At 34.2% G+C, this 10,311-nt stretch overlaps 1 pseudogene; it reads left to right on the top strand.

The window, feature by feature from the left end:
* The first annotated feature begins 758 nt into the window (after positions 1-758).
* On the top strand, positions 759-9,019 carry LOC129909443 (putative nuclease HARBI1; annotated as a pseudogene).
* Positions 9,020-10,311: the final 1,292 nt, after the last annotated feature.

Raw genomic sequence — 10,311 nt, forward strand, 5'->3', positions numbered from 1 at the left:
TTTTTAGAATTCCTAGTGTGTTTAATATATCATCTAGCTTTTTTTCTGTGTCACCCATTGCTGATTTGCTTACGTTACGTGTTGCGTCACTTCTAACAATTCAAAATTCTTGATCGTAAGAAAACCGACTGATGACAGACGTCTTGTAATGATCACGCTTTTGATCTCGTTTGTGTGTTGTTTTTCTTATTGATTGTTTTTTTTTTATTGCTTTCTTAGTGATTATTTTTGATAAAAAAACAATTCTAAAATGACTATGTTATTATGTATTTGTTTGTTAAAATTTAATTTAAATATAAAATATTCTTAAATATTGATGATATTGTGATGTGTTTTGTGGTGAAGAGTGAAGAAGGAGAAAACTCACCAGAGCCGTGCTGTCCCAAGCAGGGAGAATCTCTCCTTGTTCCAGTTGGGATAAACTGTGTTTTTTTTTTTTTGAAGTCCCGCAAAATGTTTGTGAGTTTTTTTTTTTCAAAACAAAAATGTTTAATTTTCGATGAAATTTTCAACTATTGCAGCACTTTGAATGATTAAATAACAATCAGCCCTTAAGTCAGTCGTTTACAACAGAAACTTCAAATTATTCCCTTAGTTTTCATTCAATTTTTCAAGCAAAATAGCACAGCAGATATAGACACTTCGATTCGGTTTACTCTCTCTTAAGAAAGTTAAGAAAGAATCTACATATATACTTCAAAGAAAATATACTAATACAACCACCTCCCATACGCCTCAAACTCAGGGTATTTAAAATAATGAAAAGAAGTATCACTGGTGATACCAGTGGCTCGTTCTTTTATTAAATAAAGTTAACTTTGGTTGTTGTGTCAAAAAATCGTTGTATTTGTTTTTGTTATATTTTGTTAGAAAATTTCAGCTTTGATTTAGGAACGACTAATGTTACATTTTGTTGATCTGTCAAAACAAAATTTTTTGAGATCAATTTTATGAATGAATAAACAAGAAGGAATTAATTTGGTACTGAAATAATTCTTTTAAATTGAATTCTAAGCAAATTGAAACAAAAATATGCATTAAATAATTTCAAATATGAAAACAAACAAAAAATTCTCTTCTCACATCTTCCCCTCTCTTCCACATTTAGTTGTGTTTGACAGATTAACATTGAAACTCAAGTCCAGAAGCTCAGTTGGAAAAAGCTACAAAATGTAACTATTTGACACTTCAGCATTGGATTAAGGAACGATGTTGTGACGTCACGATGTTACATTTCGTAACTTTTTTCTCATTTAGGAACGATGAAAGTTAACTCTTGTTAACAATAGTTAACATCGGCGAATAAAAGAACGCACTTCAGGGGTCCAGGAGGATATACAGCAAGTTTTTTGATGGAATATAAAAAAATATATTTTCCTTTTTTATTGCAGCAAGATATTCACAATCTGAATTTTCGGTTGAAGCTTCCGGAGGTGGTAGGAAGAGAATCGGCTGCAGAAAGTCTATATATGTTTATATATGGCACATAAGTTAAATGGCCTGAAGATGCATTTGCAGATGATGTGCAAAGGAAATTTCAATATAAAAAAGGTATACCTGGCGTAATCGGAGCAAAAGATTGCACCCATATATCTATTAAAGCTCCAACTGTCGACAAGGAGTGCTATTTCGACAGGAATCAGAACTATAGTTTAGTTTTGCAGGCAGTTGTTGACGCTAACAAACGCTTTACAGATATAACTTGTGGTGAACCAGGCTCCCTCCATGACAGTCGGGTCCTTCGAAGGTCAGATTTATATTTACGAGTACAAACAGAATATCAGACGCTGTTTCCCAATGAAGCATTCATTTTAGGTGATTCTGCCTACCCGGTAAAAAGTTGGTTGGTGCCACCGTTAAAGGATGCCGGGAATTTGTCCGGTGCACAAAAGCGGTTCAATTTCCTACATTCTTCAACAAGAATGGCCGTTGAAAATACTTTTGGATTACTGAAAGGCTGATTCCGAAGGCTGGCTAGATTTACTGAAAAAACTAATTTAACTGCAATTTCGAATAGTGAGTGCTTGTGTTCTACATAACATTTGCATCACTTATGATGACCTGCCAATGGAAATTGAAGAAGGTTTGGAGGAAGTTGTTATTGTTCCTGCAGATTCCGTCGCCGATAACACAATAACAAAGTCTGAAGATTCAAATAGACGTGAAGTTTTATTTAATTACTTATGTACTACATCAAAACATTATTTGAAGGTAATAAATCTTTTACAATTACATAAAATGTGTTTTCGTAATAGTTGTGTAATTTTGGCCGACTCTCATTAATTGGAAAACTCGCGATATTTAATCTCCCGAAAACCATATAAGGCTGCAATTTAAAGCTGCCAGACTTTTGAATTCGTTATTAGAATGCATAAGGCTATAAAACTGCATACTCACATTTAGGTAAGGTATATCTCCACTCCCAAAATTTGCTGTGGGCTCTCGGTCTATAAATCTGTCAAGCGTTGAGGAGTCACAAATTGTTTCAATTCCTCCAGCGACCCATTGCGAACTTATTTTTATAACTGAATGCATTCTATTAGAGTGTTTCTTATGTTTTCCATCATTTGAAGACGAATTCTCCTAACTTCGGCTTCCACTTATCTCGAATGGATTGAAAAAACTCAGCCCTTTAGGACTGCTCAGCTTGCTCAGCTTCCCTTTTAATTTTCTCCTCATAATATTTTTCTCTAGCTGATTTCCTCTTAGGAGCTCTAGAGGATCTTATTTCTGCTTGGACTTCAGATCTTGCTGAAGTATCAGCCATTTGGCTCATTGGGGGAGAAGTGTTTTCAATTGGGCAGTCGGAGTCTTCGAGTTCTTCATATTTCCGTAATATTCTTCTAAGGTTTCGAGGTCTTTCTCCCTGTTCTCTACAGCAGCAGCGGGATGCAGAGGAGGTTGAAGGTTGTTCCTCCTCAATCCTCGATCTTATATGCCGTCCCAAATGGACAGTGTGGCTATTTGCCATGGTTGACTTTCCGCCAAATATTTCATCCAACTTTTGCCTTGAAGCCTAAACTATCAATTTCCGTTGCACGAGTTTCCATAAGATTGCATGAGTTTCCAAAACTTTGAAGAAGTTTTTCTCAAACGTACAATTTTGAAGATTCGTGGTTTTGGCTTTGTGCCCACGATATGTTCCCCGAAAAACATATTCAGCCCTATTGTGAGTTTCACGTGAACAAAATTCAACCCGGAAAAATTAAATTTAACTTTTCCTCCATTGTGAGTTGAGGGAGACAAGTTGTTCGCGTCCTGAAAACTCCTTGTATTTTGAACTTTTTTTTATTTAAAATGCGAGGTAAGCAGCTCACTTAAACTTTAGTGAGAAACAAAAACCGGTTAAGCGGAAAATGTTAGTTTCACTCCGATGCTACTTGCAAAAGCTTTTTAAATTCCGGACGTACAAAAATATTTCGGGGGAAAAATTGTCCACTGGAAACTCACAACAGGGCTGATAAAAAATACAACAAAGTGGTTAGTTAATTTTTTGAAACCTTACCCGAAATTTTTTTCTGCGTTCGCCCTGGATTCGGGACTTCGAGCGGAATTCATAGTCGTTACTCAAGATTAGATTTTTCTCAACTTGAGCATTGACTTGAGTAAATATACATATTTCTCAATCAAACTCACAATGAAATTTGAATAATTTGAGTAAACTGTCATCTAAAATAATTTTTTTTTTAAATATTCGCTATCACATTTTACCTTTAATGTTAAATATCGTTAAATCGCGTCAAACACAAAATCAAATCGATACCGAATTATTAAAAAAAAATATATTTTTATATGACAGTTTACGTAAATTACTCAAACTTCATTGTGAGTTTGATTGAGAAAAATAATTTCTCAAATCAGTGCAGTGCTCAAGTTGAGAAAAATCTTAAATTGAGAAACGACTATGAATTCCGCTCTTAATGTCCTTGTTCATTTCGAGGTAATTATCTCATTCCAAATTTGAAATTTTCATGGGAAATCATCTCATTTCGAAGCTCATTTGGCTCACAGTACACATAAAAAGGTAATATATTCCGAACTGACATTGGTCGCCAGATTGTCAAAACATGACACTTTGGCGACCAATGTCAGCTACCGAATTCTTAATTGTTTAAAATACCGACAAAAAAAAGCACAAAAACCGATCAACCACGCACACCACTAATTTTTAAACAATTATTTACTATTTTCTGCGATGAAACACGAAGAAAATTTGTTATTTTTCAATTTTTAATATTTTCAAATGACATTAAAACAAAAACAAATTTCCTGTTTACTGCGATTGAAATATAAAAATTAAAGGCCGACCTGACAGATTGGTGCCTATTTTTGACAAACAAATTTTGACAACGTTCGAAATATATTACCTTATTATGTGTGCTGTGCATTTGGCTAATTTCATTTAGACATTTACCGTTGTCGAAACAGGACTAAAATAATAGATGTCTTTTACATATATTGATGCAGTCCTTTTTGCTGTGGAAATATTTTAGTGGTAGATACCAATTTTTTTTTGTCCGTGAGTAGGTGTTGAAATCTTCAAAAGATTCTATGAGGACCGGAAAACGCGTGCTCATAGATATGTGGGACTCTTAACCACTAATACCACCTCCTCCTCCCGATTGCAACTAAGTTCAGATGGAACTTATCTAGCAATTTATCTTTCTCGAAGTTAAGTTACGTGTTGTAGGTAACTTTCCGGTGAAAGTTCCTACTGATGATATTTCGAAATAGCTAAATAACATTTTTTTTTTAAATTCAATCATTAAAATAATGGTTCAAATTTTGTTATCAAAAAATAAGTATTTTATAGGAAATTAAACAAATTAAATCTAAAAACATTTAAATTTATATTAATCAATGCCGATGTTATGAAATAAGGGAATTAAATTCGCAAACGTCGTACTAAGTTTGTCTCGTCGAGAATTTCTAGTATTGTTCTATTAGTATGTTCGACTAACCGTTTTCTATGCTTTAAGTTTTTATTTCTTCGCGAACCGTGGGGATTCCAAGATCCCTGTGAAGATCTTAGTTTCTTATATACAGTGCGGTTCACATGGTTAGACGCACCAATTTTCGTTTTTAAGTTTTATTTTAATGTAAGATGTTCAGCATTCAAAAAAGTTCACCGAAAAGTTGATGTTCTTGCCGTTATCCCAGCTTTTTCTTTAATTTTGCTCGGGGATAGAGCTGTTTTCGACACTTTTTTCATAAATTTTCTTTTTTCCTGAGGTGTTAAAGCTTCTATTGTTCCTCCCTTGGAGTGTTTTCATAGGAGGCACTATTTTTAAAATAATTCCTCTCGAAATGGTCACTTTATCCTATTCTTTTGGCAATGGTGCTTATGGAAAAACCTTTCTAGTCCAACGCTTTATTTTTCCCTTATTCTTTCGCACTCAGAACTTTTTTTTAACAGATTTTGAATGAAAATCACTGAAAAATAACTTCTTGATGCTTAATCTTCCAAATTTAATCAAATCAGCGCAATAGATCTCGCCCAACTAACTAATTTAAGGTGTGCGTCTAATCATGTGAACCAAAAAAAACTGCCCTTTTTCTTACATCAGAGATAAGAAGGATTAAAAAGTACCGTTAACTTACACTCACCCACTATTCCTTTTTGTTTTTCTATTTAGAACTAAATAACCATTCAAATAAATAAAATTTTTTTGGTTATTCTTGCAAAAACACAAAAAAAAAAAATGAAATTTATGTAAACAAAAATTGGTGCGTCTAACCAAGTGAACCGCACTGTACTACGGCGCATTTACAAATGATCTTAGTAATTTTTTTTTTAAAGATTGTAATCTATGTAAATTTGTATCGCGGGTACAACCGCAGAGTTGAATATGTCCATATGTCCAGACACCAGACAGGCTTAAGTACTTGCTTGTAAACTAATAATTTGTTTTCAATACTAAGTCTAGAATGTTGTCCGAGCAACCAGTACATTTCTCAATTTTATATTCAACTGATCACATTTATTTTAAACATGCGGTTTCCATTTTAATTTCGCGTCGAGAGTCATCCTGAGATATTTTGCCTCATTTGCAAACGGGACCTGAGTCTGAGTAGTATTAATAAAAACTGGTAGTCTATTTATTTTCTTATACGTAAAGTCCACGTGGACTGACTTTTAAATTCATTAAGCGCTATTCGCCATGTTTGTGTCCATTCATTAACATTATTAAGAGCATTTTGCAATTTACTTGTCGATTCGTTAATTGTTTTGCCTACTGCAAGTATTGCGGTATCACCAGCAAAAGTAGCTGCAATTGTGTTTTGTGTTTGAGGTATATCGCGAGTGAATAGAAGGTACAAAATGGGACCTAAAACACTACTTTGTGGTACCCCAGCCACTATTTCCCTAAAGTCTGAGTAATCATTTCCGTGCCTAACGCGGAAAATTCTGTTCTCTAGATATTCTCTAAGAATGGTAAAGAGTCCTTCAGGTAGGACTTGTCTTAAATTGAATTTGAGACCCTCGTACCATACTTTATCAAAAGCTTGAGACATATCTAAAAAGACCGCTGAGCAAATTTTCTTTCCTTCAAGAGCTTTCTTAATGACATCAGTGATTCTATGCACTTGATCAATCGTCGAGTGCTTGCTTCTAAAACCGAATTGGTGTTCAGGTATAAGACCTTTTTCTTCTATTATTGGCTGAAGACGCTGCAAAAATATTCTCTCAAAAAACCTTCGATACTACAGGAAGCAGTGAAATGGGTCTGTATGATTTCTTTTCGTGTGATGGTTTGCCAGGTTTCAATACCATTTTTACTTCGGCGACTTCCCATTGATTTGGAATATATTCTAATCTTAAAGTGGCATTCATTATATAAAGCAGGTTTATTAAACCTTTCCGTGGGAGCATTTTAAGAATTTCTGCAGTAATTAAGTCGTATCCTGGTGCTTTTTTTGACTTTAGCTTTTTAATTTCTTTGTTTAATTCGGCGAGCGTAACATTTCTTGTGATGAAGCTTTCACTTGACGTTATATTCATATTTATACTGTCATTCAATGCTTGCCCATTGAATGGTTTGAATGTTTCCTTAAGGTAATCAGCAAAAACGTTAGCTTTCTCTTTGTCGCTTCTTGCCCATTCATTGTGGTCTTTCATTATCGGAGGTGCTGGAAGCTTTGGTTTTTTCGTGGCTTTTATCGCTTTCCATCGAGAGTACATAGTTAGATTCTTTACCTGCCGTAAAATTTTCTAGGTAATTTTTAGCTAATTTTTAGCTTCGAGGTTCTTTAAATCTGATGATTTAGATTAGCCTTGTGTTGAGGAGCACGAGTTTGTTGCCATTTTTTGCGCGCTTTTCGCTTTTGTATGTCTTTTATCTCTTGGAGATATTTAGCGTCTTTGTACCCTGAAATTTCTCTTTGGTAAGGGGTATTGTTCTATGCGGCTTTTTGGACAATATGCACAAAATTATCTACCGCTTTCTCAAACTCAAGAGGTGTTTGTAGTGATACCCTTAATTAAACATTATCCTCAATATCTTTCTTAAAGCCTTCCCAGTTAGTTTTACCGTTTATTAGCCTAGGTGGTTTTTCAACTTTAACAAGACTTTCGCTCATAGTGAGAATAACGGGAGATTGGTCGGAGAAAAGATCCAAGCATTTCGTAAATTTAATTCGATTTGACGGTATTCCCCTGACTATAAAGAAATCAATCAGGTCAGGTATTTTCGAGGTATCTGCCGGCCAATAAGTTGGTTTTCCAGTAGAATGGAAGTCGCAATTATTCTTTATACCGACTTCGTATAACGCTCGGTCTTTTTGAGATATGCATCTACCATCCCAAAACGTATGCTTTGCATTTAAGTCGCCGCCGATAATAAAAGTTGGGGTAAGTAATTTTAGCAAGTTTGAAAATTCATTTTTATCAATTTTGTACCGCGGAGGGCAGCATGTATATGAGATATTAAGTACATCATGCTTAGTTTCAACTTGCACACTTATAAGTTGCATCGATTCAAGCTTAAGACATATCGAGTGTTTAATACAATCTTGTATATATAATGATGCTCCGCCTCTTGCTTTGTTCGACGGGTGAATTGCGTGGTAATCAAGAAAACCGTTGATATTGAAATTGTATTCTTTTTTTACATGGGTTTCTAATATCAAACAAATGTCAATATCTTGTTCCCGTATAACCATTTTTAGCTCTCCAAGTCTCTGCCATAATCCATTGGCAATCCACGTAATAATCTAAGGTTTTTAATCATGTTTTCTTGTAAAGCGTTGGGGTCGAATAAAATCTTCAAGTTTAGCTAGCCTATCACATATTCCATTGTTAAGTTTGACCTGATCCTCAAATTTTGACAAAATTAAAGCCTGGCAGTGAGAAATTGCGTCAGGTTCAGGATTATTTATTATGGGTGTAGCTGCCACTTCGGCGTATGAGTTTACACTACTTTTCTCTGGAGACGTCTTCGATGTTGATGGCGTTGCATTCTCTTTGCCGGTACTGGGTCTTAATGTATTTGCCCTTTTAGGTGTCTTAGAAATTGGGGTTTCTGTTTGCTTCGTTGGTTTTCTTTGTACGTGAGTTTTTTCTCGGCGTTTCTGTAGCTCTTTCGCTACTTCACAGCCTCTATAGCTTGCCGGGTAACTTCCATTGCAGTTAATGCACTTCATTGGACTTTTGCTATTTCCGATACAGTCTACAGTTAAATGTTTTCCCGCGCATTTCACTCACCTAGGTTCTTTTTTTTGCAATAGGTTTGCGTGTGGTTGAAACCTTGACATGGTTTACAATGAGGTACTTGCTTTGTACGGTTTCTTAGAGGTTCGATCTTAACAACGAGATTAAGTATTGTTTTAATTTTGTAGATTTCCTCTATTTTTTCTGTTTTATCAAACGTGAGTATAAATAGTGGGAGGCCACGTTGTACCACGACTGATTCTTTATCTTTTTGTTGTTTTTCCTTCTTGGTCAATATCCACTTGCTGTGGAGTTTCTTTTGATTCTATATCTGTTTTAGCTTTTCTCAAAATATCGTTTTCTTTGCGAAGAAGATCGATTTCTTGCTGTGCTTTCTTTAAGGCTTCATTTTCATTTCTTAGAAATTTTATTTCTTCTTTCAACTCTTGATAGAGTTGCAATGTTTCGTCGAGCCTTTGACGATATCTTTATTGTCTTTTACAAGACTTTCTACTTTCTCTGAGTCTTCTTCTGCACGCTCTGGAGGCTTGGGCGGACTCTTTTGCCCGGATGCACTCGATTTTGGTGGTGGTGATCGAGTTATCATGGGTTTTCTTGAAAACGGATTTATCAAGAGTTCGAATTGGAATAATTGGCTCTCCCCAGAATCCTTAGAGCCGACCTCCGAAGAGGCTGGATTTTCCAGAAAATCTGAATTGCCACCTGGGGTACTATATCTTTCTGTTTTATTCATAATAGTAGATAGGTACTAATAAAAAAGAAAATAAATTAAAAAATAAGAAACCTGAAAAATTTAATATGTAAATATTTTAACTTTATTAAACTAATTTAACTTTTACTTAAATAAACAAATAGATACATATATATTTATCTATTGATGCATTTTTCAATGCTCTGTATGAGTTTGATTAGATATGTTTACAAAAATTTTATTTTTAGCTATACATTTGTTAATAATTGTTATACAATATAATATGTATAAAATATATAATGTAAGACTAATAAGATAATTAATAGGGCTAATGAGATATTTTCCCAAGCAAATTCTGGGGGGTCATTCCGTAATTTTGAAAACGATAATCGAATCGATGATAATCGTTTTACAGTTTGAGAATCTTTAAAGCTATTTTAAGTCAATTCTGATTCAATATTTCCTAAATAGTTTATATAAATAAAAGTTTTCGTATCCTTAGAAGTCGTATTAGTCTAGGTGATTTAGTAGTTGCCCAACTAACAATTTTACTTCCACGAGGTTAGGATCTTTAATTTCTTGCAGCTAATATCTCTACAGGGCTTGTATTTAGTTTGTGAATCGAAAATTCAAACTTCCGAGGCTTAACTTTCGTTAACCGCTTCCTAGAAACCTAGTGCAAGTGGAATCTAAAAATTTCTACTAGCATTAATGTAAACATTTCGTTTAAATTTCAATATGCCCACATGAAATTCCATTGTAGAAGCACAAGAAATAAAAGCCAATAACTGACTTCTTTTTGCATTCTAATATTTGAATTAAAAAATTGTTGAATCATTGTTTTTGATTGAAAATATTACAAAGTATGTTTTATATCACTTTCAAATATAACGACTTACATAAATGTATGTTTTGTATCTCTGTATGAGAAAAAAAGAAGTTCAATTTC

Source organism: Episyrphus balteatus, chromosome 2 (genome assembly GCF_945859705.1).
Source record: "Episyrphus balteatus chromosome 2, idEpiBalt1.1, whole genome shotgun sequence".
Taxonomy (NCBI): domain Eukaryota; kingdom Metazoa; phylum Arthropoda; class Insecta; order Diptera; family Syrphidae; genus Episyrphus; species Episyrphus balteatus.